General features: G+C 38.6%; 1 long non-coding RNA gene across 3 annotated transcripts; it reads right to left on the reverse strand.

Annotated features, from left to right (window-relative positions):
* LOC141502148 (uncharacterized) lies at positions 1-27,310 on the reverse strand. 3 transcript variants are annotated; one of them, XR_012472428.1, is made up of 5 exons: positions 27,240-27,267; positions 23,888-26,044; positions 18,603-18,759; positions 4,520-4,611; positions 1-2,053 (listed from the first exon to the last, which is right to left on the reverse strand). It is a non-coding gene; the product is annotated as an uncharacterized LOC141502148 (long non-coding RNA). The 3 variants fall into 3 exon arrangements; XR_012472427.1 differs by lacking the exon at positions 23,888-26,044 and adding an exon at positions 19,690-19,962 and having other exon boundaries at positions 66-2,053; positions 27,240-27,281; XR_012472426.1 differs by lacking the exon at positions 23,888-26,044 and having other exon boundaries at positions 66-2,053; positions 27,240-27,310.
* Positions 27,311-27,557: the final 247 nt, after the last annotated feature.

Genomic DNA, 27,557 nt, shown 5'->3' on the forward strand with positions numbered 1-27,557 from the left:
CTTTAGATGTTCACATAACATATCCCTTTGCAAAAATAAACTTTTAAATGAGACAATAATCATTTACTCTTGATTTCTTTTGCATGGGTGTTTATTTTGTATATTCAAACCTCCACACTCACATTTGAACTGACATTGTTCCAGTCAATCTTGAGTCTGTAATGTCTTCCATAATCACTCCAACATGGGGGGGGGGGGGGAGAGAAGAGAAGCAATCATTCTTTCACAGTATCAGAAGTTGTGGGAGCAACCTCAAGGATTAAAGAAAGGGAAAGCAAGTTCCTCCATATTGTTTCCCATGCCATCTACCATCGGAGCAGCTAAAACTAGGAGAGTGTGTTTATCCTATCTGGAAAAAATAACTCAACTTGTCACTACATTGCTTACCTCTGCTATCCATGGTTCTATTTTCTCACCCTCATCACCTGGGATGTTTCTAATTTTCTAATTTCTAATCTGGGCAGATCTTGCCCCTTTACCACTTCCCCCTGTTCCAGGTGAGAGATCAGGTCAGGTTTGGAAATTAGAAATTCTGACCATGAGAGAAGAAGCTAGTTATTATCATTTGAATTTAGGAAAAACTCTTCCAAAGATCAGGCCCAGTTCAACTGTGCTGAGGAAAGAAAAGAATCATACAATGATTTAACATCATCAAGGCCTAGAGTGAGGGCTGAGAATTTTCTGAAGGTGATTCAGGAATCTATTACCTACAGCAAGAAGACAGAAGCAGGCCTGGTAAATCTAGAGATGTCGGGGACCAAAGGGATAATGCCTTGTTTCTTTGGGTTTTTTTTTTCGTCTATACCATACCAAGAGGATAGAAAATTCCCAGAAATTGGGGCATCTTAACTGGAAGGACTTCCTATAGTAGGTGCAAATAAAAGGAAAAAAAAAAAGCATAGTGAGCTGTAGTAATGCTCTGCTTACTACAAAGTTCAATACAGATGAGACTGGGAACAGGGAGTAGAACTGGTATGGTTTTACACTCAAATGGAATTAGAAACCCTATTGCTGGAATTTAAATTTAAATGATGACTTCAAAGACCACACAGAAGAGGTAGGAGAAGTCCGGAGACAAGCTAATGAAAACAGTCAGGAGGAAGAGGAAACTTATTTTATGAAGAGAGACTAAAAAGACAAGGTCACTTCCATCTAGAAGGAAGTTCAAAAAGAACAAAATGTCAAAATGGACTGGACAGAAACAAAACAGGAGATAGGATCACAGGAATTAAAGGCAGAAGGGTCCATAGGGGTCTCCTAATCCAACTAGTTCATCTACAAATGAGAAAGCCAGGCCTAGTCCAAGGAGGGAAAATCCCAAAGGTGACTGTGGCCAGGACGTGAAGCCAGATTCTCCAATTCCCAAACCAATGATCTCTTCAATTTATCATGTTGAACTTAAAAACAACACAGAATCTGAATGTGTATCATGTTCACTTTTTAAAAATTTCTCCTATGTTTTTCCTTCCTATTTCATGGTTTTCTTTCTTTTCCCTTTCCTTCTTTCCCCTAGTCGTAATTCCTCTTACACAAAATGACTATTTTGTAAATATGTTAAACAAAGATGTATATGTACAAATTTTACCAGACTGCTCCCTTCAAGGGAAGATTGAAAACTGTTTAACTTATAAATTTGCAAATTGGGAAGAACAAAATAAAATATCAATTAAAAAAACTTTATTATGCCTGAAAAGGAAGAAAACACTTCAATCCAATTTTGTTATTACTTACACAGAACAATTCTTTAAAACAATGTTCCTTTCCTGTATGAAAATGTATTTACTTTTTGTCTGTCCAGAAACATCCTGGGCTGGCTCCATTCTGGTAGTAGCATGAAAAGAGCTGATGACCAAGGCCAGGTCCAATCTGCAGATTACATCATCTTAGATCACATCCCTTCTTGGTCTTTGTCTTTCAAAACTAAAAAGGTCTTAGTTGAACAGTGTCCCTGTATGGAAGTCCCTTCATTCCTGGAAACATGATAATGGCCCTTCCTCGAACCTTTTTCTGCTTGCTTCCTGAAGAGTACTATTCTGTAGCATTCTATGTGTATCTGCAATGGGTAAAAGGAAAAGACATAATAAGGAAAACATTTGTACAAAGAGAAATATAAAATTGTACTTTAAACTGCATCTGTACTATGTATTTCTATGTAAATTTTTTTCTAGAAATAAATTTACTTAGAGATATTTAAAGATATGGGTATCGGGGAATGGTCCTAACCTTCAAAAGTCCATGCCAGAGGGAATAATTGCACATCTGTCTAAAAAGAGTCACTTGATAACACTGTGCAGACCCACAATACTGTTGCAGGTAGATTACTAGTCTAATTATTTGGGAGTTTTTTTGTTTTTTTGGGTTTTTGCAAGGCAAATGGGGTTAAGTGGTTTGCCCAAGGTCACACAGCTAAGTAATTATTAAGTGTCTGAGACCGGATTTGAACCCAGGTACTCCTGACTCCAAGGCCAGTGCTTTATCCACTCCGACACCTAGCCACCCCTATTACTAAGTCTAATTAAATGCAATAATTTTCATTTAATTTTTTAAAATTTTTTTTAAATTTTCATTTATTTACAAAACAATTTACTAAAACAAGGCCTCAAGAAATAAAATTCTGACTCCTGAGTCAGTCTGAAGGAAGGAATTACCCAATGAGGCTACATTCCTTCTCCAGCATCACAGCCCTGTAGAGCCTCCTCTAAAGTCCCAGTTGCCTACCCCTCCTCCTTTGAGAGGTACACAACTACATCCCCAAATGTTATTGATTCCTAAAAGTAGAGGGTTCTTTCTGTTTATCTGAGTAAAATCTCAACAATCTGATCTAGGATCAAAGGAAGATCTTTTTTTTTAAATCAAAGATTTTATTTATTTTGAGTTTTACAATTTCCCCTCCAATCTTACTTCCCTCCCCCCACCCCCACCCCCACAGAAGGCAGTTTGTCAGTCTTTACATTGTTTCCATGGCACACATTGATCCAGATTGAGTGTGATGAGAGAGAAATCACATCCTTAAGGAAGACACATAAAGTATAAGAGATAGCAAGGTCAGACAATCACATATCAGTTTTTTTCCCCCTAAATTAAAGGTAATAGTCCTTGGTCTTTGTTCAAACTCCACAGTTGTTTCTCTGTATACAGAAGGTATTCTCATTTGCAGAGAGCCCTAAATTGTCCCTGATTGTTACACTGATGGAATGAGAGAGTCCATCAAGTTTGATCATCACCCCCATGTTTCTGTTAGGGTATACAGTGTTTTTCTGGTTCTGTTCATCTCACTCAGCATCAGTTTGTGCAAATCCCTCCAGGCTTCCCTGAATTCCCATCCCTCCTGGTTTCTAATAGAACAATAGTGTTCCATGACCACAGTTTGCTAAGCCATTCCCCAAGTGAAGGACATTTACTTGATTTCCAATTCTTTGCCACCACAAACAGGGCTGCTATAAATATTTTTGCACAAGTGATGTTTTTACCCTTTTTCATCATCTCTTCAGGGTACAGACCCAATAGTGATTGCTGGATCAAAGGGTATGCACATTTTTGTTGCCCTTTGGGCATAATTCCAAATTTCTCTCCAGAAAGGTCAGATGACTTCACAGCTCCACCAACAATGTAATAGTGTCCCAGATTTCCCAGAACTCTCAAAGGAAGATCTTGTAACACCAGAAGAACAACAGTAAAGTGTATGGAGCACATGGAAATCAGGGTGGAAAAGGGGTGTTTCTGTAAAAGATTCATAAAATCTGGATTCTACTACTGCTTCATCTACTCCAAAAAAAATTTTCAATTAAATTTTATCTATAAAATAAGGAGAATAAAAAAGGTAAAAACATCACTTGTACAAAAATATTCATAGCAGCCCTGTTTGTGGTGACAAATTGGAAACTGAATGAATGCCCATCAATTGGAGAAACCAGGAGGGATGGGAATTCAGGGAAGCCTGAACTGAGGCTGAGCGAGATGAGCAGAACTAGAAGAACATTGTACACCCTAACAGCAACATGGGTGTGATGATCAACCCTGATGGACTTGCTCATTCCATCAGTGCAACAATCAGGGACAATTTTGGGGGTATCTGCGATGGAGAATACTATCTGTATCCAGAGAAAGAACAGTGGAGTTGAACAAAGACCAAAGACTATTACCTTCAAATTAGAAAAAAAAAATCTGTTATCTTATTATGTAATTTTGTTATCTCATAATTTATTTTTCTTCTTTCAGGATATGATTTCTCTCTCATCACATTCAAATGAGATCAGTGCATACCATGGAAACTATGTAAAGACTAACAGACTGACTTCTGTGGGGGTGGGGGAAGGGAAGCAAGATTAGGGGGAAAATTGTAAAATTCAAAATAAAGTTTTCCTAAAAATAAAGGCAAATGACCCAAACAATCTTGCAGGCTCCTGATGGAAGGAGATAAGGTCCCTAAACAGGAATGCTAGGAAAGAATGTTGAGCAAAGAGCCACAGCTACACTTCAAGAGTAGCAAAGGGAATTTGGCAAGGGACATAGGGCTTACCTGAGGTCAAAGTGCCAGAAAATCAACTGCTTTGGCCTTGTCTCTTGTACTCTCTCTGGGAAGAAAGATAGGAATCCAGGAAACAGGGTACACTAAAAAAGGCAAAAAGAGTCACCAGTTAGCCTGGCCTGTGGATTCCCTAGGATGATCCTTGGGAATGCCCCTTTCCACTACAGACACACATACAAGCAACTGGGAGAAAATCTCTCTGATAAAAACATTGTAGGACTTTTTTCTTTTTTTTTTCTTTTGTAAGGCAAATAGGGTTAAGTGGCTTGCCCAAGGCCACACAGCTAGGTAATTATTAAGTGTTTTAGACCAGATTTGAACCCAGGTACTCCTGACTCCAGAGCCGGTGCTTTATCCACTGCGCCACCTAGCCGCCCTGGCTTTTTTCTTTAAAAACTTATTATTGGATATCAAGGGGGCAGAGCCAAGATGGTGGCATGAAGGCAGGAATTTACAGAAACTCATTCCCTAAAAAACTCCAAAAGCCATCAAATTATGAATCTAGCCAAAATTTAGAGGGGCAGCACCCACAGGAAGACTGAATGATACAATTTCCAAGTCCATGACAACTTACAAGTTCCACAGCAAAGGTCTATTCCACCAGACCAGGGGTTGGAAAAAGCCAGTCACAGCTGCAGTGCAGCACAGCCAGGCCGGGTACTTGGGTCCATGGCAGAGGGGGTGGATTCCAGACCTCTTGGTCCAGGGATCATCGAGAACAGCCAGAAGGGGTGGTGAGAGAACTCTGTTGCACCAGAGTGGGCGCAGAGTGGAGCGCCAGCCTCAGAGCAGCCCTGTGGTGAGAACCTGCAGTGGGAATCGGCAGAGCCACCCAGAATGTCCAGAGCTTTCAGCCCATAGACAGTAAGGGGGTTGAGGGAAACTGCAGAGGTCTCTCTGATCTCTGGGGCAGGATTCAGCTGTTAGCACACACTCAGATCCAGGGTGCATTCTGGGTCCCCACAAAACCATAGCCGAGCAGGGATCCTCCTCACAACTCCAAGGAAGAGGGGAGGGCCTGAACACAGGCAAGAGAGCAGTCAGAGCCTCTCATAAGACCTTGGAGAAATTAAGATCCTTGGGTGTTGTCCCAAAAACCCCCAAAGCCTTGGAAGTGTGGTAAATCAGTCATAGGCTGAGGAAATGAGCAAACAACAGAAAAAGAAGAACAATTAAGGGAGGTAGAGGAAAAATTGGGAGGAGATATGAGGGCGATGCAGATAAATCATGAAAACCAAGTCAGCAACTCGATGAAAAAAATACAAAGATACTAAAGAAAATAATATGTTAAAAACCAGTTTAGACCAAATGGAAAAAAGCACTACAAAAGAAAAATGAAGAGAAGAATGCCTTAAAAAGCAGAATTGGCCAGCTGGAAAAGGAGATAAAAAAGCTCTCCTGAAGAAAATAACTCCTTCAAATGCAGAATGGAACTAAAGGAAGCTGATGACTTTGTGAGAACTCAGGAAGAAATAAAACTGTACCACACCCCCACACCCCCGAATTAGAAGAAAATGTGAAACATCTTATTGGAAAAAATAACTGATCTTGAAAACAAAACCAGGAAAAGATAATTTAAAAATTATTGGGCTACCTGAAAGTCATGATCAGGAAAAGAGCCTAGACTTCATTTTTCAAGAAATAAACACAGCAAAAATGCCCTGAAATCCTAGAAACAGAGGACAAAATAGAAATTGAGGGAATCTACCAATCACCTCCTGAAAGATGCCCAAAGAAAAACTTCCAGGAATATTATAGCCAAACTCCAGAGCTCCCAAGTGAAAGAGAAAATACTAAAAGCTGCCAGAAACAAGCAATTCAACTACTTCAGCTCTATAGTCAGGATTACATGGGATCTGGCAGCACCTACATCAAGGGCTTGTAGGGCTTGGAATATGATATTCCAAAAGGCAAAAGATCTTTGGTTTACAACTGAGAATCGACTACTCAGCAAAATTGGACATCCTCTTTCAGGGGAAAAGATGGACTCTCAATGAAACAAGGGACTTTCAAACTTTCCTACTGAAAATAACCAGAGCTAAACAGAAAGTCTGGTCTCCAAATACAGGACTCAGGTGAACCATAGAGAGGACAGACAAGAAAGACTAATAATGAGGAACTTAATGATACTGAACTGTTTATATTTCTTCTGCATGGGAAGAAGATACTGATAACTCATATGAACTTCCTCATTCATAAGAGCAATTAGAAGGAGTATATATAGGGGCAGCTAGGTGGTGCAGTGGATAGAGCACCAGCCCTGGAGTCAGGAGGACCTGAGTTCAAATTCAGCCTCAGACACTTAATAATTGCCTAGCTGTGAGACCTTGGGCAAGTCACTTTAACCCCATTGCCTCCCCCCCCAAAAGAAGCATATATAGACAAGGCACAGGAAGGAGTTGAACATAATGGTATAATATAGTAAAAGATGGAGTCAATCAATGGGTGATAAAGGGAAGTACTGGGAAGAAGAGAAAGGAGAGTTCACATAAGAGTCAAGAAAAAGCTTTTATGAGGCGGCTAGGTGGCGTAGTAGATAAAGCACCAGCCCTGGAGTCAGGAGTACCTGGGTTCAAATCTGGTCTCAGACACTTAATAATTACCTAGCTGTGTGGCCTTGGGCAAGCCACTTAACCCTGTTTGCCTTGCAAAGACCTAAAAAAAAAAAAAAGCTTTTATAATGGAGTGGAATGGGGGAAAGCAAGGGGGAATGAGTGAGCCTTAATTCTCATCAGAAATGGCTCAGAGAGGAAATAACATACACACTTAATAGGGTATAGAAATCTATCTTACCCTAGAGAAAAATGAGAGGAAAGGGATAGGATAAGGGGGAATGGGGGGAGGGAAGGAGGGGAATAGGTGATAGAAGAAAGGGAAGATCATCAGAGAGGGTACTCAGATAAACACACTTCTGAACATGGACATGATGAAAGGAAAGAAGAAAAGAATAGATGAGAGTGGGGAGGAATAGATTAGAGGGACATATAGCTAGTGATAGCAACTGTGGGAAAAATATTGAAGCAACTTCTCTGGTGGCTATGATGGGGAAGGCAACTCATCCCAGAGACAGAACTATTAGAATCTGAATGCAGACTGAAGTACACCTCTCTCCTCTTCTCTCTCTCTCTCTCTCTATTTTTGAGGTTTCTCATCTTTTGGGGGGGTGGGAGGGAGGGGTGGCTTATGATTACTCTCACAACAATATTGTAATAATATAAATAAATAAACCAAAAAAGGTAAAAAAAGAGAAAAAACTTACATGTATATAGACTGTATACATGTACACACATGCAAATATAAACATGCATACATACAAACAGATGACAAAGTAGATAGAGCACCAGCCCTGGAGTCAGGAGGACCTGAGTTCAAATCCGATCTCAGACACTTAATAATTACCTAGCCATGTGACCTTGGGCAAGTCACTTAACCCCATTGCCTTGCCAGAAAAAAAAGAAACCTTATTGAAAAGTAGTCTAGTATAAGATACAGGTTGGTTTTTTTAGAAGGAAGTCTATCTAAGACAAGTTTTAAACTTTAGAAGTTGCTAAATTATTCACTATCTTTCAATTTCTTTTTCTTTTTTTTTTTTTAGATTTTTCAAGGCAATGGGGTTAAGTGGCTTGCCCAAGGCCACACGGCTAGGTAATTATTAACTGTCTGAGGTAGGATTTGAACCCAGGTCCTCCTGACTCCAAGACCAGTGCTCTACTCACTGCACCACCTAGCCGCCCCATCTTTCAATTTCAACTAAGAATACTTAGAAATCTGTCTGAGATCATTTGAGTCCTCATATACAAAATAACTATATATACAATATATACAATATACAAAATAACATGGAAATATTTCACATGATTGCACATGTATAAACTATTAATTGCCTACCATCTCAGGGGGAAGAGAAGGAGAGAGGGATAGAATTTGGAACTTGAAACTATTTTTAAAGATGTTGAACAAAATTGTCTTACCATGTAATGGAGGGAGAGGATAACATGTATGTATAGAGACTGTATACATGTACACACATGCACATATGCACATGCATACACACAAACAAATATGCCTGGAAAGAGAAGGAATTATGTTGATGTAAAACTAGATTCAAAAAGTATTCCTTTCTGAGTAGAGAAATAAGAGTTCCCAGAATCTACACTCTCAGAGATGTCAAAGTGACTTTATAAAGCTGAGAAATGAGTCACACTTTCAGCGGTAGATTTTGTGTGTGTGTGTGTGTGTGTGTGTGTGTGGTTAGATATAAGAGAGTAGGGAAGCAGGAAAGATAGAAATTACCAAATGACAGAACTTAGTGAGGGGTACTCCCAAGAGCATATATTCAATTCAACAATGAGAAAAACTATTTGTAAGGGTTTGTGATGTCAAATGCCATAAAAGTTCAAGAGCCACAGTTCCACATCACTGCCCCAAGGAAGGATTTTTAAATTAAGGTAAAGATGGCTATTAAGTCAGTCTTTTAAATACTCTTCAATCAATAGTGCTGTTACCATATATAATGTTCTCTTGGTTCTGCTCATTTCACTCTGCCTTATTTCATGTAAGTATTTCCACATGGCCCTAAAATCAATCTGCTCATCATTTCTTATAACACAATGGGATGCCATCAAAATCATAACACAACTTGTTCAATCATTCCTCAGTTGTCCCTTCAATTTCCAGTTTTTTTGTAATCACAATATTTTAGAACACATAGAGGTTCTTTCCCATTTTTCCTGATCATCTTGGAAAACAGACCCAACATGGAACACTATTGTTCTATTAGAAACAAAGAAGGACGGGAATTCAGGGAAGCCTGGAGGGATTTGCATGAACTGATACTGAGTGAGATGAGCAGAACCAGAAAAACACTATACACCCTATCAGCAACATGGGAGTGATGTTTAACCTTGATGGACTTGCTCATTCCAGTGCAACAACCAGGGACAATTCTGAGCTGTCTGTAATGGAGAATACCATCTGTGTCCAGATAAAGAGTCATGGAGTTTGAACAAATTTCAAGGATATTCCCTTTAATTTAGGAAAAAAAGATATCTTATTGTCTGATCTTGCTATCTCTTATACTTTTTGTTTCTTCCTTAAGGATATAATTTCTCTCTCATCACACTCAATTTGGATCAATGTACAACATGGAAACAAATAAAAAAAAAGACCCAAAAGTGGGATTGCTGAGCTAAAGGGAATACAGCTTTAAAACTCCTTGGGCAAAATTCCGGATTGCTCTCCAAAATGGTTGGAACAGTTCACAGTTCCAACAGTGTATTAGTATCCTGATTTTTCCATATCTTCTCCTTCTATCATTTTAACCAAAATGATAGGTATGGGATAATACCTCAGAGTTGTTTTAATTTTCATTTCTCTAAATAGTGATTTCAAGCATTTTTTTCAATGACTATATATAGCTTTGATTTCTTCTTTCAAAAACTGCCTGTTCATATGCTTTGACCAATTACCAATTGGGGAATAACTACTCTTCTTATAAACTTGATTCAGTTCTCTATATATTTGAGATGAGGCCTTTATCCAAGAAATTATCTATAAAATTTCCCTCCTCAATTTTTTGCTTTCCTGCTAACCTTGGCTCCATTGGTTTTCTTAATTGAATGTAATCAAAATTATCTCTTATATAACCAACAATGCTCTCTTATCACTTGTTTATTCATAAATTCTTCTCTTATCCATTCATCTGAAAGGTAAAATGTTCCATGTTCTTCTAATTTACTTAATTTATCTCCTTTTATGTTGAAGTCATGTATCCATTTGGACCCTTTCTTGATAAACAGTTGGTCTATATCAAGTTTCTGCCAGACTGTTTTCCAATGTTCCCAGCAATTTGGACCAAATATTAATCCCCCAAAGTTTAGATCTTCGTGTTTAAGAAATGCAAAGTTACTATCATTATTTATTACTGTTGTGTTCCCCTACTTGATTCCCCTGACCCACCACTCTATTTCTTAGCCAGTACCAGACTGTTTTGATGATTATCTCTTTGTAATAGTTTAAGATTTAGTACTATTTGTTAGACTTTCCTTTACATATTTTCATTAATTCTTTTGACATTCTTGTTGTTTTCTTCTTTCAGATGAATTATTATTTTTTCTAAATTAATAAAATAATTTTTGGTAGTTTAATCTGGGTGGCACTGAATAAGTAGAATAATTTAGGTAGAATTGTCATTTTTCTTATACTGATGTTCAGTCCACCCTCGAACAATCAATATTTCTCCAATTATTTAAATGATTTTAGTTAGATAAAATGAATTAACTCTTTACTACCTCATCTTGCAGGGCTTCGCTGGTGACATAGAAATGCAGAAAATTTATGTAGGTTTACTTTACATTCTGATACTTTCTAAAATTATTAACTGTTTCAACTAATTTTTAGTCAAATCTTTAGGATTTTCCAAGAATACTATCAAATCATCTGCAAAAAGAGATAGTTTCATTTTCTCACTGTTCATCGCTCTTCCCTTACAGCAGCTACTGTTAATATTTCCAGTACAATACTGAATAATAATGGTAATTAAGGACATCCTTTTTAACACTACTGATATCATTGGGAAGGCTTCAAAAGCTTATCCCCATTACACAAAATGCTTACTGATGATTTTAAATAGATGTTTTCAAATATTTTTAATAGGAATGATTGGTGTATTTTGTCAAAAAATTTTTTCTGCATCTATTGATATAATGATTTTTTGTTAATAGTTTTTCCTTATGTCGAACTAGTCCTACATTTCAGGTATAAATCCCACATGGTCACAATGTATAATCTTTGTGATACAGCGCTGGAGTTTCCTTACTCAGTATTTCATTTAGTATTTTTACATCAATATTAATTAGTGAAACTGGTCTATAATTTTCTTTTACTGCCTTTGCTCTTCCTGGTTTAGGTACAAGTACAATATTTGTTTCATAAAAGGATGTTTGGCAGTACCCTTTCTTTGCCTATTATTTCAAATAATTTATCTAACATTGGAATTCATTTATCTAAAAGTGTTTAATAATAGAATTCACTTGCAAATCCATCTGGTCCTGATACTTTTTTTCCCTAGGAAGTTAACTTATAACCTGTTCAAATTTTTTTTTTAATAAAATAGGTTTAATTATGGGAAACAATTTTTCCAGCTAGTGTTTCTGACAAAGGAATCACCTCTAAAATGTACAGAGAACTGAGTCAAATCTTTAAAAAAAAAGACAAGCCATTCCCCAATAGAAAAATGGTCATAGGATATGCAAAGGCAATTTACAGCAGAGGAAATCAAAGCAATCCAGTCATATGAAAAATTGCTCTAAATCATTGCTTATTAGAGAAATGCAAATTAAAGCTTCCCTGAGGTACCACCTCAAACCTCTCAGACTGGCCAATAGGACCATAAAGGACAATGATCAATGTTGGAAGGGACATGGGAAATATGGGACACTAATACATTGTTGGTGGAGCTGTTAACTCATCCAACCTTTCTGGAGAGAAGTTTGGAACTACGACCAAAAAGGGTAACAAAAATGAGCATACCCTTTGATCTAGCAATACCACTACTGGGTCTATACCCTGAAAATATGATGAAAAAGGGTAAAAACATCACTTGTACAAATATGTTCATAGCAGCCCTGTTTGTGGCGGCAAAAAATTGGAAATCAAGTAAATGTCCTTCAATTGAGGAATGGCTTGGCAAACTGTGGTATATGTATGTCATGGAACACTATTGTTCTATTAGAACCCAGGAGGGATGGGAATTCAGGGAAGCCTGGAGGGATTTGCATGAACTGATGCTGAGTGAGATGAGCAGAACCAGAAAAACACTGTACACCCTAACAGCAACATGGGAGTGATGATCAACCTTAATGGACTTGCTCATACCAACAGGGCAACAATCAGGCACAATTTTGGGGTGTCTGTGACGGAGAATGCCATCTGTATCCTGAGAAAGAATGTGGAGTTTGAACAAAGACCAAGGACTATTACCTTTAATTAAAAGTCTTATTATGAAATATATGTTTCTTCTTTAAGGATATGATTTCTCTCTCATCACTCAGATCAATGCATACTATGGGAATGATGTAAAAATTAGCAAACTGCCTTCTGTGGGTGCTGAGACAAGGGAAGTGAGAGTGGGAGAAAAATAATAAAACTCACAATAAAAACTTTTCTAAAACTTAAAAAATAAAAACTAAATAAAATTGGTTTATTTAGATATTCTATTTCCTCTTCTTTTAATTTGGGCAGTTTACATTTTTGTGAGCATTTTTACATTTCATTTCAAGTGTTATACTTATTGGTATATAATTGGGGAAAATGCTATTAGAGCTGGAAATGGCAAATAACTCTTGTATCTTTGCCAAGAAAACTCCATGATCAGTACCAAAATGGTAAGAGAAATGGCACTGAAAGATGTCCAATATGCTACTGGAGAAATACAAGTAGCTCCAATACTAACGAAACAGCTAGGACAAAGTCAAAACGAAGTTCAGCTGCAAATGTGTCCGGTGACAGAAAGAAAGTCTCAACTTGGAAAGTAAAAACCACGAGCCAAGGTAAGCTGGATGTAGCCAAACAGGAGATGGAAAGATTAAACACCAACATCTTGGGCAGCTAGGTGGTCCTGTGGATAGAGCACAGGCCCTGGAGTCAGGAGGACCTGAGTTTAAATCCAGCCTCAGACACTTAATATTTTTACCTAGCTATGTGACTCTGGGCAAGTCACTTAACCCCACTGACTTAGAAGAAAAAAAAATCAACATCTTGGATGTCAGTGAACTTAAATTCACTTAATTCATATGATCGGTACATACACCACTGTGGGCAAAAATCCCTTAGAAGAACTAGAGTAGGGGCAGCTAGGTGGCGCAGTGGATAGAGAACCAGCCTTGGAGTCAGGAGGACCTGGGTTCAAATCCAGCCTCAGACACTTAATAATTACCTAGCTGTGTGGCCTTGGGCAAGTCACTTAATACCATTGCCTTAAAAAAAAATCTAAAAAAAAAAAAAAACTAGAGTAGTCCTCATAATCAATAAAAGTGTAAGAAAAATAGTACTGGGGTATAATTTCAAAAATGATTGAATGCGGGGTGGCTAGGTGGTGCAGTGGCTAGAGCACCTGCCTTAGAGTCAGGAGTCTCTGAGTTCAAATCTGGTCTGAGACACTTAATAATTACCTAGCTTGTGGCCTTGGGCAAGCTACTTAACCCCATTGCCTTGCAAAAAAAGTAAAAAAAAAATTAATTAAAAAATGAATGCTATCTGTCTGAATCAAAGACAAATCATTTAACATCACAGTAATATAAATCTATGCTCCAACCACTGAAGCTAAAGAGGTCAACATTGATCAATTCTATGAAAACCTACATCTTCTAGAAATAACACCTAAAAACCATCACATTCATCATGGGGATTGGAATGCTACACTAGGAAATCAAAAGATAATAGAAATAACATGTAAGTTTGGCTTTGAAAGGCAAAATGAAGTAAGGCAGAGACTAATAGAGCTTTGTTAAAATAACTCACTAGTCATAACAATCACTCTTTTTAAACAACTAAAGGAGACTCTCTACACATGGATATCACCCAATGGTAAATACAGAAATCAAATTGATTGTGTACTTTACAGCCAAAGGAGGAGAAGTTCTATAAAGTCAGTTAAAGCAAGACTTGGAGCTTCTTATTGCAAAACTCAATTTAAATGGAAGAAGGGAAAACTATTAGACAAGATAGGCATGACCTAAACAATAACCTTTCTGAATATGAAGTAGAGGAGGTAAATAGATTTAAGGGATTAGATCTGGTAGACAGAGTGCCTGAAGAACTATAGTCAAAGTTTTGCAAAACTGTACAGGATGTAACAGCAACATGGGGGTGATGATCAACCTTGATGGACTTGTTCATTCCAACAGTACAATAATCAGGGACAATTTGGGGCTCTCTGCAATGGAGAATACCATCTGTATCCAGAGAAAGAATTATGGACTTTGAACAAAGACCAAAGATTATTACCTTCAAATTAGGAAAAAGAAACATTATTATACAATTTTACTATCTCATACTTTATTTTTCTTCCTTAAGGATATGATTTCTCTGTCATCACATTCAACTTAGATCAATGTACAGCATGGAACCAATGTAAAGACTAATAGACTGCCTTCTGTGGGGGTTGGGGGAGGGAAATAAGAATGGGGAAAAAATTGCAAAACAAAATAAATAAAATCTTACTCACCCCCCCCCCAAAAAAAACTGTACAGGAGACAACAACAAAAAATATTCCAAAGCAAAAAGGAGAGAAATCTTTCACAACTGTCTATCTGAATGTCCCTCTGTGTGTGCGTCTGTCTGTGTGCCCCTCTGAGTGTGTGTGTGTTTGTGTGTGTCTGTCTGTCTGTGTGCCCCTCTCAGTGTGTCTATCTGTGTGTCACTCTGTGTGTGTGTCTATCTATGTGTCCCTCTGAGTGTGTCTGGGTGTCCCTCTGTGTGTCCCTCTGAGTGTGTGTGTCTGTCTATGCGTCCCTCTGTGTGTGTCTGTGTGTCCATCTGAGTGTGTCTGTCTGTATAGGAGGCAGCAACAAAAAATATTCCAAAGAAAAAGGAGGGGCAGCTAGGTGGCATAGTGGATAAAGCACCGGCCCTGGAATCAGGAGTACCTGGGTTCAAATCCGGTCTCAGACACTTAATAATTACCTAGCTGTGTGGCCTTGGGCAAGCCACTTAACCCCATTGGCCTTGCAAAAACCTTAAAAAAAAAAAAAAGAGAGAAATCTTTCACAACTGTGACCAAGATAGAAATGTTTTACATGATATAACCTATATCAAATTGCCTACCATTTTAGGAAGAAGGGAGGAAAAGAAAGGAGGGAAAAAAATTTGGAACTCAAAATCTTCTAAAAATGAATGCTAAAAATGATATTGACATGTAATTTGGGCAAAAAGATAAAATGTTACTTTTTTAAAAAAGAGAAAGAAAGCAAAATGCCTACCTGAAAGCTAATAGCTGAGCAAAGAAAGGTTGTTGTTTAGGTCATGCCTATCTGGTCTGATAGTTTTCCCTTTTTCCATTTAAATTGAGTTTTGCAATAAGAAGCTTATGATCTGATCCAAAGTCAGTTCCAAGTCTTGCTTTAACTGGCATTATAGAACTTCTCCTCCTTTGGCTGTAAAGTACACAATCAATTTGATTTCTGTATTTACCATTGGGCGATATCCATGTGTAGAGTCGCCTTTGGTTGTTTAAAAAGAGTGATTGTTATGACTGGTGAATTATTTTAACAAAGCTCTATTAGTCTCTGCCTTACTTCATTTTGTCTTTCAAAGCCAAACTTACCTGTTATTTCTATTATCTTCTGATTTCCTACTGTAGCATTCTAATCCCCATGATGAATGTGACTTTTTTTGGAGAGGTGGTAAGAATACCCAAAAGAACAAGATATTAACATCACCAATAAGCACAATGTCTAGAGTCAGACATCCTAGAGAATGAACTCAAGTCACCTTAGGAAACACTAAAAATAGGCTAGTGGAGGTGATGGAATTCCAGTTGTAATATTTAAAACCTGAAAAAACGATGCTGCTATGCCAGCAAATTTGGCAAATACCCCAGCAGTTACTGGATTGGAAAGATCAGTTTACATACCAATCCTTAAAAAGGATAATGCCAAAAAATATTCGAATTACCTAACAAATGGATTCATTTCATATGCCTGCTTAAAATTCTGCAAGCTAGCCTTCAGCAATATGTGAACTAAGGATTAATAAAAGAGCAGCTAGTTTTTGAAGAGGCAGGGGAACTAGAGACTAAATTGCCAACATTCATTGGATTATGGAGAAAGCAAGAAAGTTCCAGAAAAACATCCACTTCTGCTTCATTGACTACACTAAAGCCTTTGACTGTGTGGATCACCACACAATGTAGCAAGTCCCCAAAGAGACAGAAGTACCAAATTATCTTACTATCTTTTGAGGAGCCTGTATTCAGGTCAAGAAACAACAGTTAGAATCAAACATGGCAGAAATGACTGATTTAAGATTGGAAAAGGAGTATGGCAAAGTTGTATTTTGTCACCTTATTTATTTAACTTATATGCAGAACATATTATGGAAAATGCCAAACTAGATGAGTCGAAAGGTGGAATTAAGGTTACTGGGAGAAAGATCAAGAGCTGATACTACTATGATGGCAGAAAGTACAGAGGAATTAATAAGCATCTTGAGGGTGAAAGAGGAGTGTAAAAGCTACTTGAAGCTTAATATTAAAAAATCCTACAAAATTGACAACTAATCCCATCACTTCCTGGGTTCAAAGATCTCTGTAGACCAGTCACTGCAGCCATGAAATTAAAAGATGCTTGCTCCTTAGAAGGTTAGACAGCACAGTAAAAAGCAAAGACACCATCTTGCCAACAAAAGCCATATAGTCAAAGCTATGGTTTTTCTATATGTATGGTTGTGAGAGCTGGACAATAAAGAAAGCAGAGTCACCAAATCAATGCCTTTGAATTGTGATGCTAAAGAATGCTTTTGAGAATCCCTTTCACAGCAAGAATAAATCAATCAATCCTTAAATAAATTACTTCAGTCTATTCACTGGAAGGTCAAAAACTGAATCAAGAGCTTGAATAATTTGGCCACATAAAGAAAAGATGGATGTTAAACACGATTGTACATGTACAATCAATATCAAAGTTGATAGAGAAATGTTGGACTCAAAAACTTGCAAAAGGTAAATGTTGAAAAACTATCTTTGCATGTAACTGGAAAGTAAATTAAAAAAGGAAAAAGAAAAAAAGAAGTGTCAAGCTTCTTATTAATGCTATAGAGAATAAATCCCTTCCAAATACTGCTTAAAAAAAATAGAAAAGACCCTGATGTTGGGCAACATTGAAGGCAAAGGGAAAAGGGGACAGCAAAAAATGAGAAGAAAAGAGAGTATCACTGAAATAATGAACATGAACTTGGGCCTGGCATACTATAGTCTACAGGGTCACAAAGAGTTGGACACAACTGAGCAACTGAACAACAGCGGTGTATTTATCCTTTTCATTTTTGATACTAGTGATTTAGTTTGCTTCTTTTTTTAAATCAAATTAATCAATGGTTAACTATTTTATTGTTTTCTTTTGATAAAACCAACTCCTAGTTTTATTTATTTAATTCATGATTTTCTTGCATTCAATTTTTTTAATCTCATCTTTAATTTTCAGGATTTCCAATTTAGTGCTTAACTGAAGATTTTTAATTTGTTCTTTTTCTAGTTTTCTAAATTGTATATCCAAATCACTGACCTGTTCTTTCTCCATTTTATTGATATAAGCACTTAAGAGATATAAATCTTCTGATTACTGGTTTTATTGTATCCCATAAGTTTTGGCATACTGTTTCATTATTATCATTCTAGGTTATGCAAGGATTAAAGAAAAAGTCTACTTAGGGTCTATAAATATGAATAGCTACTTGAATAATTTAACAACAGTTAAGATTGGTAGACCCAAGTGGATGTTCCTCATGATGTTTATTAAGAGCCGTTCCTGGGGGGGCTAGGTGGCACAGTGGCTAGAGCACCCGCCTTGGACTCAGGAGTACCTGAGTTCAAATCTGGCCTCAGACACTTAATAATTACCTAGCTGTGTGGCCTTGGGCAAGCCACTTAACCCCATTGCCTTGAAAAATCTGAAAACAAAACAAAACAAAACAAAAAAAAACTGTTCCTTTGTTGATAGCATTTTAACAAGAGAATACTTTAGCTTCAATGATTGATGTTCAGAACACCCGGTCTGGTTACAAGTACTCCTTGCTCAACTAATGAAAATGTGCCCTAATTGCTGATAAGTAACTAACAGAAAATAAACAGACATGAATGATAAGGGACTCAAAGGAACCCAAGTTACAGCTATTCTCCAATTTCAACTGCTTCCAGATCATCCTAAACTTGGTGTTCAGACCCCATGCTACTAAGCAATGCCACTGACAGACATGACCTTCAAGTAGATATAGTATGTGAGATGAAATGACCATGCCTCAGTAGTGCTCCCATGTAACCAGAAGAGAATGAAGGAGACAAGTGCAAGGATTTCCTTACCTTTTGGGCCAGGACATGGTAAAAGAAGAGATGCCAAAGGAAAGAAGAACAGTGTGAGGTTGGGTTCACAAAGATATCTCCATGTGATGAACAGTCAGTCAATGCAGGGTGAGTTAGGAAGGTAGATTCCTCTGCTGCTCCTGAAGCCACATGAAACCTATAGAGAAATCAACATTTACTTGCTATCATGGGAGGGAGGAGGGAAGGGAGGGAGGTAAAAAAATGTGGAACTCAAACACTTGCAAAAAGATGAATGTTGAAAGCTGTCTTTGTAATATAATTGATAAAATAAAATAGCATTCATTCACCCCCCCCAGCATCTGTAATAGGTAATTACTTTTAAGTATAAAAAGAATGATTCTCAGACATTTATGGATTTAAATATTGTTTACTTTAAAAACCTATCAGTTTAAATATATCTTAAAATATACTAAAGCTGCAAGATATCACTATAGAATGGGAAAGATTATATCCAATGTGCAAAGCGGGAATACTTTTGTAGTAATGACAGCATAGGGACTAGAGTTAGAAAGAACCATAGAAATCATTTAGCCCTGCCCTCCCATTTTATAGAGGGTAAACTGAGTCTTGCATGGATATGACTTGCCCCATGCCGCAGTTATGACTAAAATTCAGGCCTCCTGAATACCAGTGATACCATCTTTCTACACTATCAGACTGCTCAATTTGACCATTTGGAAACAGAATCACAGGATTTTGCCCAACCCTACAGATCTACCGGATTCCAAGGTCTGGCCTGCTGCCACCTGAGTCTGAGTTCTGTTTGTAGTTGATTATTCATTGATGTTTGATAAATGCTTGTTGATCCAAAGCTAAGGCAGAGTAAAAGATAACATATCTAACAGCACTTTCTTTTTTTAGTTTTTGCAAGGAAATGGAGTTAAGTGGTTGGCTCAAGGCCACACAGCTAGGTAATTATTAAGTGTCTGAGGCTGGATTTGAACTCAGGGACTCCTGATTCCAGGGTCGGTGCTCTATCTACTGTGCCACCTAACCGCCCCTAGAGCTAGCACTTTCAAAGCCCTTTAAGGTTCTCAAAGCTTTCCAGTCATCATCTCACTGTTACCTTATTAAGGGCCTATTCCAGTGTCACCACCTAGTGGCGAGCTTAGGCTCTCAAGGGCTAGGCCATTTTAGTGCAAGTATCATCAATCTGGAAAGGGGCCCTGTCTAGGCCTGGTGATAGATCTGAAAGTATCTGTCATCCTCCGTTTAGAGAACTTTATCATCACTTGGGCTGAAGGGCGATCCATTTGGGGTCGAAGTAATATGCCAAGTCATTCGAGAAGCTGCAATTTGCTTCAGTAGTATAGAGTCAAACTGATGAAACTGTGGATCCCTGAAATATTAAAGTAATAGATACATAAATAGCAAGTTCCCCATAAGTATAGTTACAAAAAGCAGAACTAGACAAATATGGATGAGGGGAGACCTACATAGACAGAAGTTCATTTCAGGAAAATTCCTGTGTATTTTAACAGTATAAAAGTTCAATTAGTCAAGAGGGTAACATGGCAACCAAAAATCGTGATGCAATCTTGAAACTGGAGTAATAGGATTATGAATCCCTGTATTCTGGGAAGAACATATCTCCACTATTAGATTTAGTGCTGGGCATCAAATTTTAGCAGGGGCATCAAATTTTAGCAGGAACATCAACGAGCTAGACTTGTCCAGAGAAGAAACTAAATGGTTTGGGACCTGGAAATTACAATTCACAAGAACTACTTGAAAGAATTGGAGATGTTTAGTGTAGAGATTTTTAAAGACAGGAGGGGGGATAGGGTGGGTTAGACAAGACCTTCAACTATCTGTAGAACTTCCATATGAAAGGCTGTCATTTGATTTCAAAGAACCTCTAGAAAGCAGAAACAATGGATAGAAATTACATGGAGGGTCTAGTTACCTCATGGGGGGGGGGGGAACTCCTGAACAATCAGAGCTGGGGAATGGGATGATTTATGAGATAGTAAATTGCTTCTCACTGGAGGTCTTCAAGCATTGGCTGGATTACTGCCTACACCAAGGATATTGCTGGGGGGGAATTCTCACTCAAGAAACTGTTCTTAACTTCTCTATTCTCAATTCCCTCCTACTATGAGATTCTTTGATTCTAACTCCAAGGTCTCATGCCAGACTGGGTTATGGGGAAGATGGTGATGCTATTACTAGGAAGAGAGAAGTCAAGAGGAAAGATGAATTAATTTGGAAGGATGATGAGTTCCACTTTGGATTCAGTTATCAGTGGAACATGATGTGGCTCCAGGGAAATGGCAGGCATAGAGATTAGGTATAGGTGATGTGTTAAGAGGATAACTCTTAAGAGAGAGAGAGAGAGAGAGAGAGAGAGAGAGAGAGAGATTAACTAAAAACCAAAGAAATGGATGAGCACACCAAAAAAAAAAAAGTGGAGGAATATGTCAACATTTCAAGGATTATAAAAAGGACAAGTAAAGAAAGCAGAAGGATCAGTAGAAGAGGAAAGTACAAGATGATCATGGAAGTCAAGGGAAAAGAATATATAAAAATGGAAATTCATTCAATAAACATCACAATGTGAAATGTGGTAGCAAAGTCAAAAATATTGATAAAAAGACTGGAGAAAAGACTTTCAGTGGAGTGCTGGAGAAAAAATAATCACATTAGTAGCTGACATTTACATAGCACTTTAAGGTTTCCAATATTCTTTTTGGTCTCACTGTAAACTAACCCTAACCCTACTATAGGTAATGACCTCACCTTATAGATGAGGACAATAAAATTCAGGCAAGTGATTTGCCCATGATTATTATACCTTTAGTCAATGTTGGAGGCACAATTCAAATCAGATCTTTCCTGACTCCGACACAAGTGATCTTTTCACTTTACCACACTGCTTCAAGGAAAAAAATTGTTCGTGCTTGTAATCCTTTTTAAGGCAGTTGGGTGGCACAGTGGATAGAGTGCTATGCTTGGAATCAAGAGACTCATTTCCCTGAGTTCAAGTCCAGCCTCAGATGCTTATTAAGTATATGTTCCTGGACAAGTCACTTTACCCTGTTTGTCTCAGTTTTCTCATCTGTACAGTGAACTGGAGAAGGAAATGGTAAACCACTCTAGTATCTTTGCCAAGAAAACCCCGAGTGGGGGCAGGTAGGTGGCACAGTAGAGAGAACACTGGCCCTGGAGATAGGAGGATCTAAGATCAAATCCAATCTCAGACATTTAACCCCATTGCTTCGCAAAAACAAAACAAAATAAAAAAACACAAATGGGATCACAAAGTCAGATATGACTGAAACAACTCATAAACAACAAAATAAGGTAGTGAGGTCCTCATCAGTAGTAGTCTTTAAGCAGAGGGTGAGGTGGAACTTGTTAAAAGATATTACAGGGTGAATAGAGCACCGGCCTTAGAGTCAGGAGTACCTGGGTTCAATCCAGTCTCAGACACTTAATAATTACCTAGCTGTGTGGCCTTGGGCAAGCCACTTAACCCCATTGCCTTGCAAAAAAACCCTAAAAAAAAAAGATATTACAGGAATTCCTGCTTAGGTATGAGCTGGAATAGATCATTTAACTTGAAAACTGCTTAAAGAAATTGGGGATGTTTGGCCCAGGTGCCAGAATAACTCTTTTCAAGTATATGAAGGGTTCTCAACAGAAGAGGGTTTGAACTTGTTCTACATTGCCCCAGAAGGCAGAACTAGAAATTGCAAAGTTGTCAATATAGGCTTCTAGGAATATGATGTCAGGGATGGGTGTTCTCCCCTTCATCTCAGCTATTCCTTCCCACTCCCACCCCACATCCCCTATCTACTATTGCTGTTCCATTCTGACCTGCAGTAAACAGGCCTGGAAAAGCAAACTGGACCCAGGTATCCTCATCTTCACACCCCTGGTCATTTTCACCCTGCCCTTGGCCCCACCCTCCCCCATCTGGTTGTAAGAACTATAATCAAATCATAACTAACATAGCCTCAAGAAAAGGCATGTCCTGTTGTTCCACATAACACCCCTAGAGGCTTCCTTCCCTGACTACCACTCCCTTCCAGTCTCCCCTTATTACACAGTAACCCCCTTGAAGGCAGGGAATGTCTCACTATTGTATTTATGTCCCCAATACTCAGCTTCTTCATAGACTCAGGACTGGAAAGTTAATATACTTAGATGTGGTCTAATCAGAGTAGAGAAAATATAAGAGTATTCTATTCTTCAGTGCATGTTTTAGGAAGGACAATGATATGAAGGACATCATGCAGAAAAGGCTGATCAGGACTGGTGAAGGGTAGTGAAGGGCTGAAGGAACTAAGGATATGTATATTGAAGAAGAAAAAATAGGGGGTGGGGTACAACAGTCAACAAGATAGCATAAATGCCAGCTATTGCTCTTAAAGTCATTTTTTAAATGTCTGCAGGGCTCAGAGATAGAAAATGGATATTTGTCCTGCTTGGTTCCAGAGGGCAGAAGCAGCATTGGAGAAATTATGGCGGCTTAGGCATATCTGGGTACAAATTTATTGACAACATAGTACAAATCTTTACTTTTTTTTTAAAAGGATTTTGCAAGGCAATGGGGTTAAGTGGCTTGCCCAAGGCCACACAACTAGGTAACTATTAAGTATCTGAGGCTGGATTTGAACTCAGGTACTCCTGACTCCAGGGCTGATGCTCTATCCCCTGCACCACCTAGCCGCCCAATCTTTCCTTTCTTTTAACAAATCTCAAGCCACTGAAAGAAATGTAATGAAATAGGAATAGCAGAGTTCAAACTCCATCTCTGACCCTTACTAGTTGCGTGATCTTAAGCAAGTCATTTAACTTTTCCATGTTTTGGGAAAGTCACCAAAATTTATTTAAGTCATAGGCAGGGAAGCTGATGTAATAATAACATTTATATAGGACTTCAAGGCTTGCAAAGCACTTTACGATTATTATCTCATTTGATGTTCAGAGCAGCCCTGAGAGGTAGATACTAGTATATTCCCATTTTACAGATGAGGAAATTGAGGCCAGAAAAGATGAAGTGACTTGCCCAGTCACACAACCAGTAACTTTCTGAAGTTGAATTTGACCACAAGTGTTCCTAAGTCCAGATCCAGAGTTCACCTCATTCCACCACCTAGTGGTCTACTACTATTACTGCTACTAAAATATAAAGTTCCAAGTCCTAAAATCTTTCTTTTCTGCTGTTCTGATTAACTTTCAGGGGAGAGTTAGCTTTGCATTTGTGGGGACTTAAATGCTGTCAAAATAAGATCTATCAATTAAAAAACATACTTTACCCATTCCATTGTCTCCTGCCTTCTTCTTAGATAAATCTCTTTTTTCGCAGCATGACTTCGGGGGGGAAAAGACTTGGATTCAACCTTTGCTTTGCCACTCAATGACATCAAATACTTTGTCTCCTGATCAGTCCAATGGGAAGGCTGAACTCAATCATCTTTGACTGAGCCTTGCAGACTTTGGGAAATGCATAATCAGCTCGGGGGAGAATTCAAGATTTGAATATATAAAATACATATATATATATTACACATATATAGATTGGGGACTCATTTACAATTAGAAAAAAATTTTAAGGCATGAGGGGATAAAATCACCAAGGGCAATGTAGAATTAGAGGGAAAAAGGAGTTAAGGAGGATAAGGAATGAAAAAGATGAAACAGCAAAGAAGAGAAGAGAAATTCAATTCAACAAGCACCATTCTGGGCTGTGGAGCTAGATGTAAGGGTAAGATTAAAAACAAAATGCCATTAAGATGAGCAAAACCAGAAAAACACTGTACACCCTAACAGCAACATACAGGTGATGATCAACCTTGATGAACTCGCTCATTCCTATCAGTGCAACAATCAGGGTCAATTTGGGGCTGTCTGCAAATGAGAGTGCCATCTGTATCCAGAGAAAGAGTTTGAACAAAGAGCAAAGACTATTACTTTTAATTTAAAAAAAACATTATCTTATTATGTAATCTTGGTATCTCTTATATTTTATTTTTTTTCCTTAAGGATATGACTTCTCTCTGATCACATTCAACTTAGATCAATGTATACCATGGAAACACTGTAAAGACTAACAGACTGCCTTCTGTTGGGGGGGGGGAAGGAAGATTAGGGGGGGAAATTGTAAAATTCAAAAGAAATAAAGAAATTTTTTAAAAAAGAACAAAGGGAAAAATGCCATTATTTGCCCTAAAGTTGCTTACATACTTTTGGTGGCTACAACATATACACAGAGAAGTAAAAAGATCATTTTTAGGAAGGAAAGAATACTAACAATTAATCATAGGAGGTGATACCTTAACTTCACAGTTGGGCCTTAACAAAACTAAAGATTCTAAGAGGCAGAAGCTGGGAGGGAAATCAAGCAAGTGGACCAGTTTGGTTGAAAAATAAAAGAGTATGTGAAGGAAAGTGATTGGAATTGGGTCTGAAAATCAAGGCTGGAACCAGTCTGGCTCTGTAAAGTCAGAAGGGCTTGAAGTACCATATTGAAAGGCAGTATGGCAATAGAGAAAGTAGTTCAAAGTCAGGTTCTGCTATCTGTTAACTCTGGGACTTAATGTAAGTCATTTAAACTGTCAGAATCTCAGTTCCTTATCCTATAAATTAAGAAAGTTGAATTAGATAGCCTTGAATATTCCTTCCAGATTTAAACCTATGATCCTAGAGATAATGGGGAAGTAATGAAAATTCTTGGGCATAGTGACATAATCAGAAGTATGCTCTAGGAAGATGATTCTGGCAGGTCTTAGAAGCACACATTAGAAAGGATAAATACAGGGAGTTTGCTGCAATAGCCCAAGGGAGAAGTAATAATATAGGGCCCTGATGTGAGTTATTACTCACATATTGGCTATGTGAGTAGAGAAGAAGGTAGTTACAGAATCATGCAGGCAGCAAAGACAAGATTTGGCAACTCACTGAATGTGGAGGGTGAAAGAGAAGGAACAGTTGAGGATGACTCTGAAGTTCAAAACTCTGGATTACTGAAAGGATGGTGATATTCTCAGAAGAAATAGGTAAGATGAGAGGCAGCTAAGTGGCGCAATGAATAGAACACCAGCCCTGGGGTCAGGGAGACCTGAGTTCAAGTACGACCTCAGATACTTAATAATTATCTAGCTGTGTGTAAATCTTGAGCAAATCACTTAACCCTACTGCCTTGCAAAATCCCCCCCCCCCAAAAAAAGAAATAGTTAATATGGATGAAGGACAGGTTTTAGAGGAAAGATAAATAAGGATATACTGAGATATATTGATATATAAGATATACTGAATTTGAAAAGCCTAAATGTCATTCCATTTAGTGATTATCTTTGCATGCCAGAAGTTTTAGGATTTCTTTTCAATGTTGAAAATGGCTCAAACACTGTATAGTGGTCCTTTGTACAAATGCTTAACAGCCACAGGACCTCTTAGGAGCCTGTTTTCTCCATCTGTAAAATAAACAGATTGGATTATCACAAAATGGTCTTTTAAGTTGTTTTTGTTTCCCCAGTCTCCATCAATTGAGAGGTAGTGTGGCATGCTAGCTGGAAAGGCTCCTTAGAACCAAGAAGACCTGGGTTCAAGACCCACATCAGTCATATGCTGGCTATGCTGATTCTAAGAAAGTCCTAAATTCACCTTTAAGCTGCAGAGCAGAGGCATTGGTGGGAGGAATTTCCTCATCCAGGTATGAATGAAACCAATGACCAATGAAACCACAAGTATGCCTATGCCCACCCTTTTTGGCAATCACAGTCCATCACTGTGAATCAGCAAGAGACTAAACAGGAAAGGTCAGTGAATCTGGCTATTTTTGAAAGGTGAAAAGTCACATCACAGTGGGTTGTAATGATTGCAGAATGGCTAAATGAGTTATGGTATATGACTGAAAAGGAATGTCTTGCTATAAGAAAGGATGGATATGATGAATACAGAGAAGAATGAGAAAATGTTTATGAAATGAAGCAATATGAAGTAAATAAAATCAGGAATACTATACACACACATAAATATAAAAATAGAGAGAATAAGAAAATGATCAAAACTATACCAATCAGGGGGGCAGCTAGGTGGCGTAGTGGATAAAGCACCTGCCTTGGAGTCAGGAGTACCTGGGTTCAAATCCGGTCTCAGACACTTAATAATTACCTAGCTGTGTGGCCTTGGGCAAGCCACTTAACCCCGTTTGTCTTGCAAAAAAAACTAAAAAAAAACTATACACCAATCATGGAGCAGCTAGGTGGCACAGTGGCCCTGGAGTCAGGAGGACCTGAGTTCAAATTCAGCCTCAGACACTTAATTGCTTAGCTGTGTGTCCTTGGGCAAATCACCTAACCCCATCCCCCCTGGCCCAATTTGGTCAGGAGCAAAGTGATCTGAGGCAGCTAGGTAAGGCAGTGGACAAAGCACTGGTCCTGGAGTCGGGAGGCCCTGAGTTCGAATGCAGTCTGAGGAGAGAGGCTCCGATGTCAGGCTCGTGCCTGTTTTCGGAGCGGGGACGAACCCCGAAATACTGAGGGGACAGAGGGGGGGTCTCTCCCGGGACTAGGCGTAATTAATTGGGCAGACCTACGCGAGGGGGGGAGAGGGGGCCGACTCTGCCCCCCGCCCCCGGGAACCCTACTTAACCCACAGCCAACTCACCCAGCCACAATCTGACCCAGGGGAAAGCCACATGGACACGCCGGAAGCGGAAATTGGACGCGACGCCACACCCACTTCCTGTCGTGCGGCGCTTCCGGGTTCACTCTAGGAGAGCTCGGAAGTCCATGCATCTCGTTCTTCCACTCCCGAAGAATTATGGGAAAGAGTTGGACGCCGGGGAAAGGAGGAGCCCAGGAGGAGTCTAGGAGCGGGGCCGGAAACGAGGGCTTTATCTTCTCAGTACGAAGTCACTGGCAGCAGGCCATGTTTCCAGCCTCTCTTTGCGCCCTTAGCTTTTTAGCACGGTAGCCAATTTCA

The sequence above is a fragment of the Macrotis lagotis genome, chromosome X, assembly GCF_037893015.1.
Source record: "Macrotis lagotis isolate mMagLag1 chromosome X, bilby.v1.9.chrom.fasta, whole genome shotgun sequence".
Lineage (NCBI taxonomy): Eukaryota > Metazoa > Chordata > Mammalia > Peramelemorphia > Peramelidae > Macrotis > Macrotis lagotis.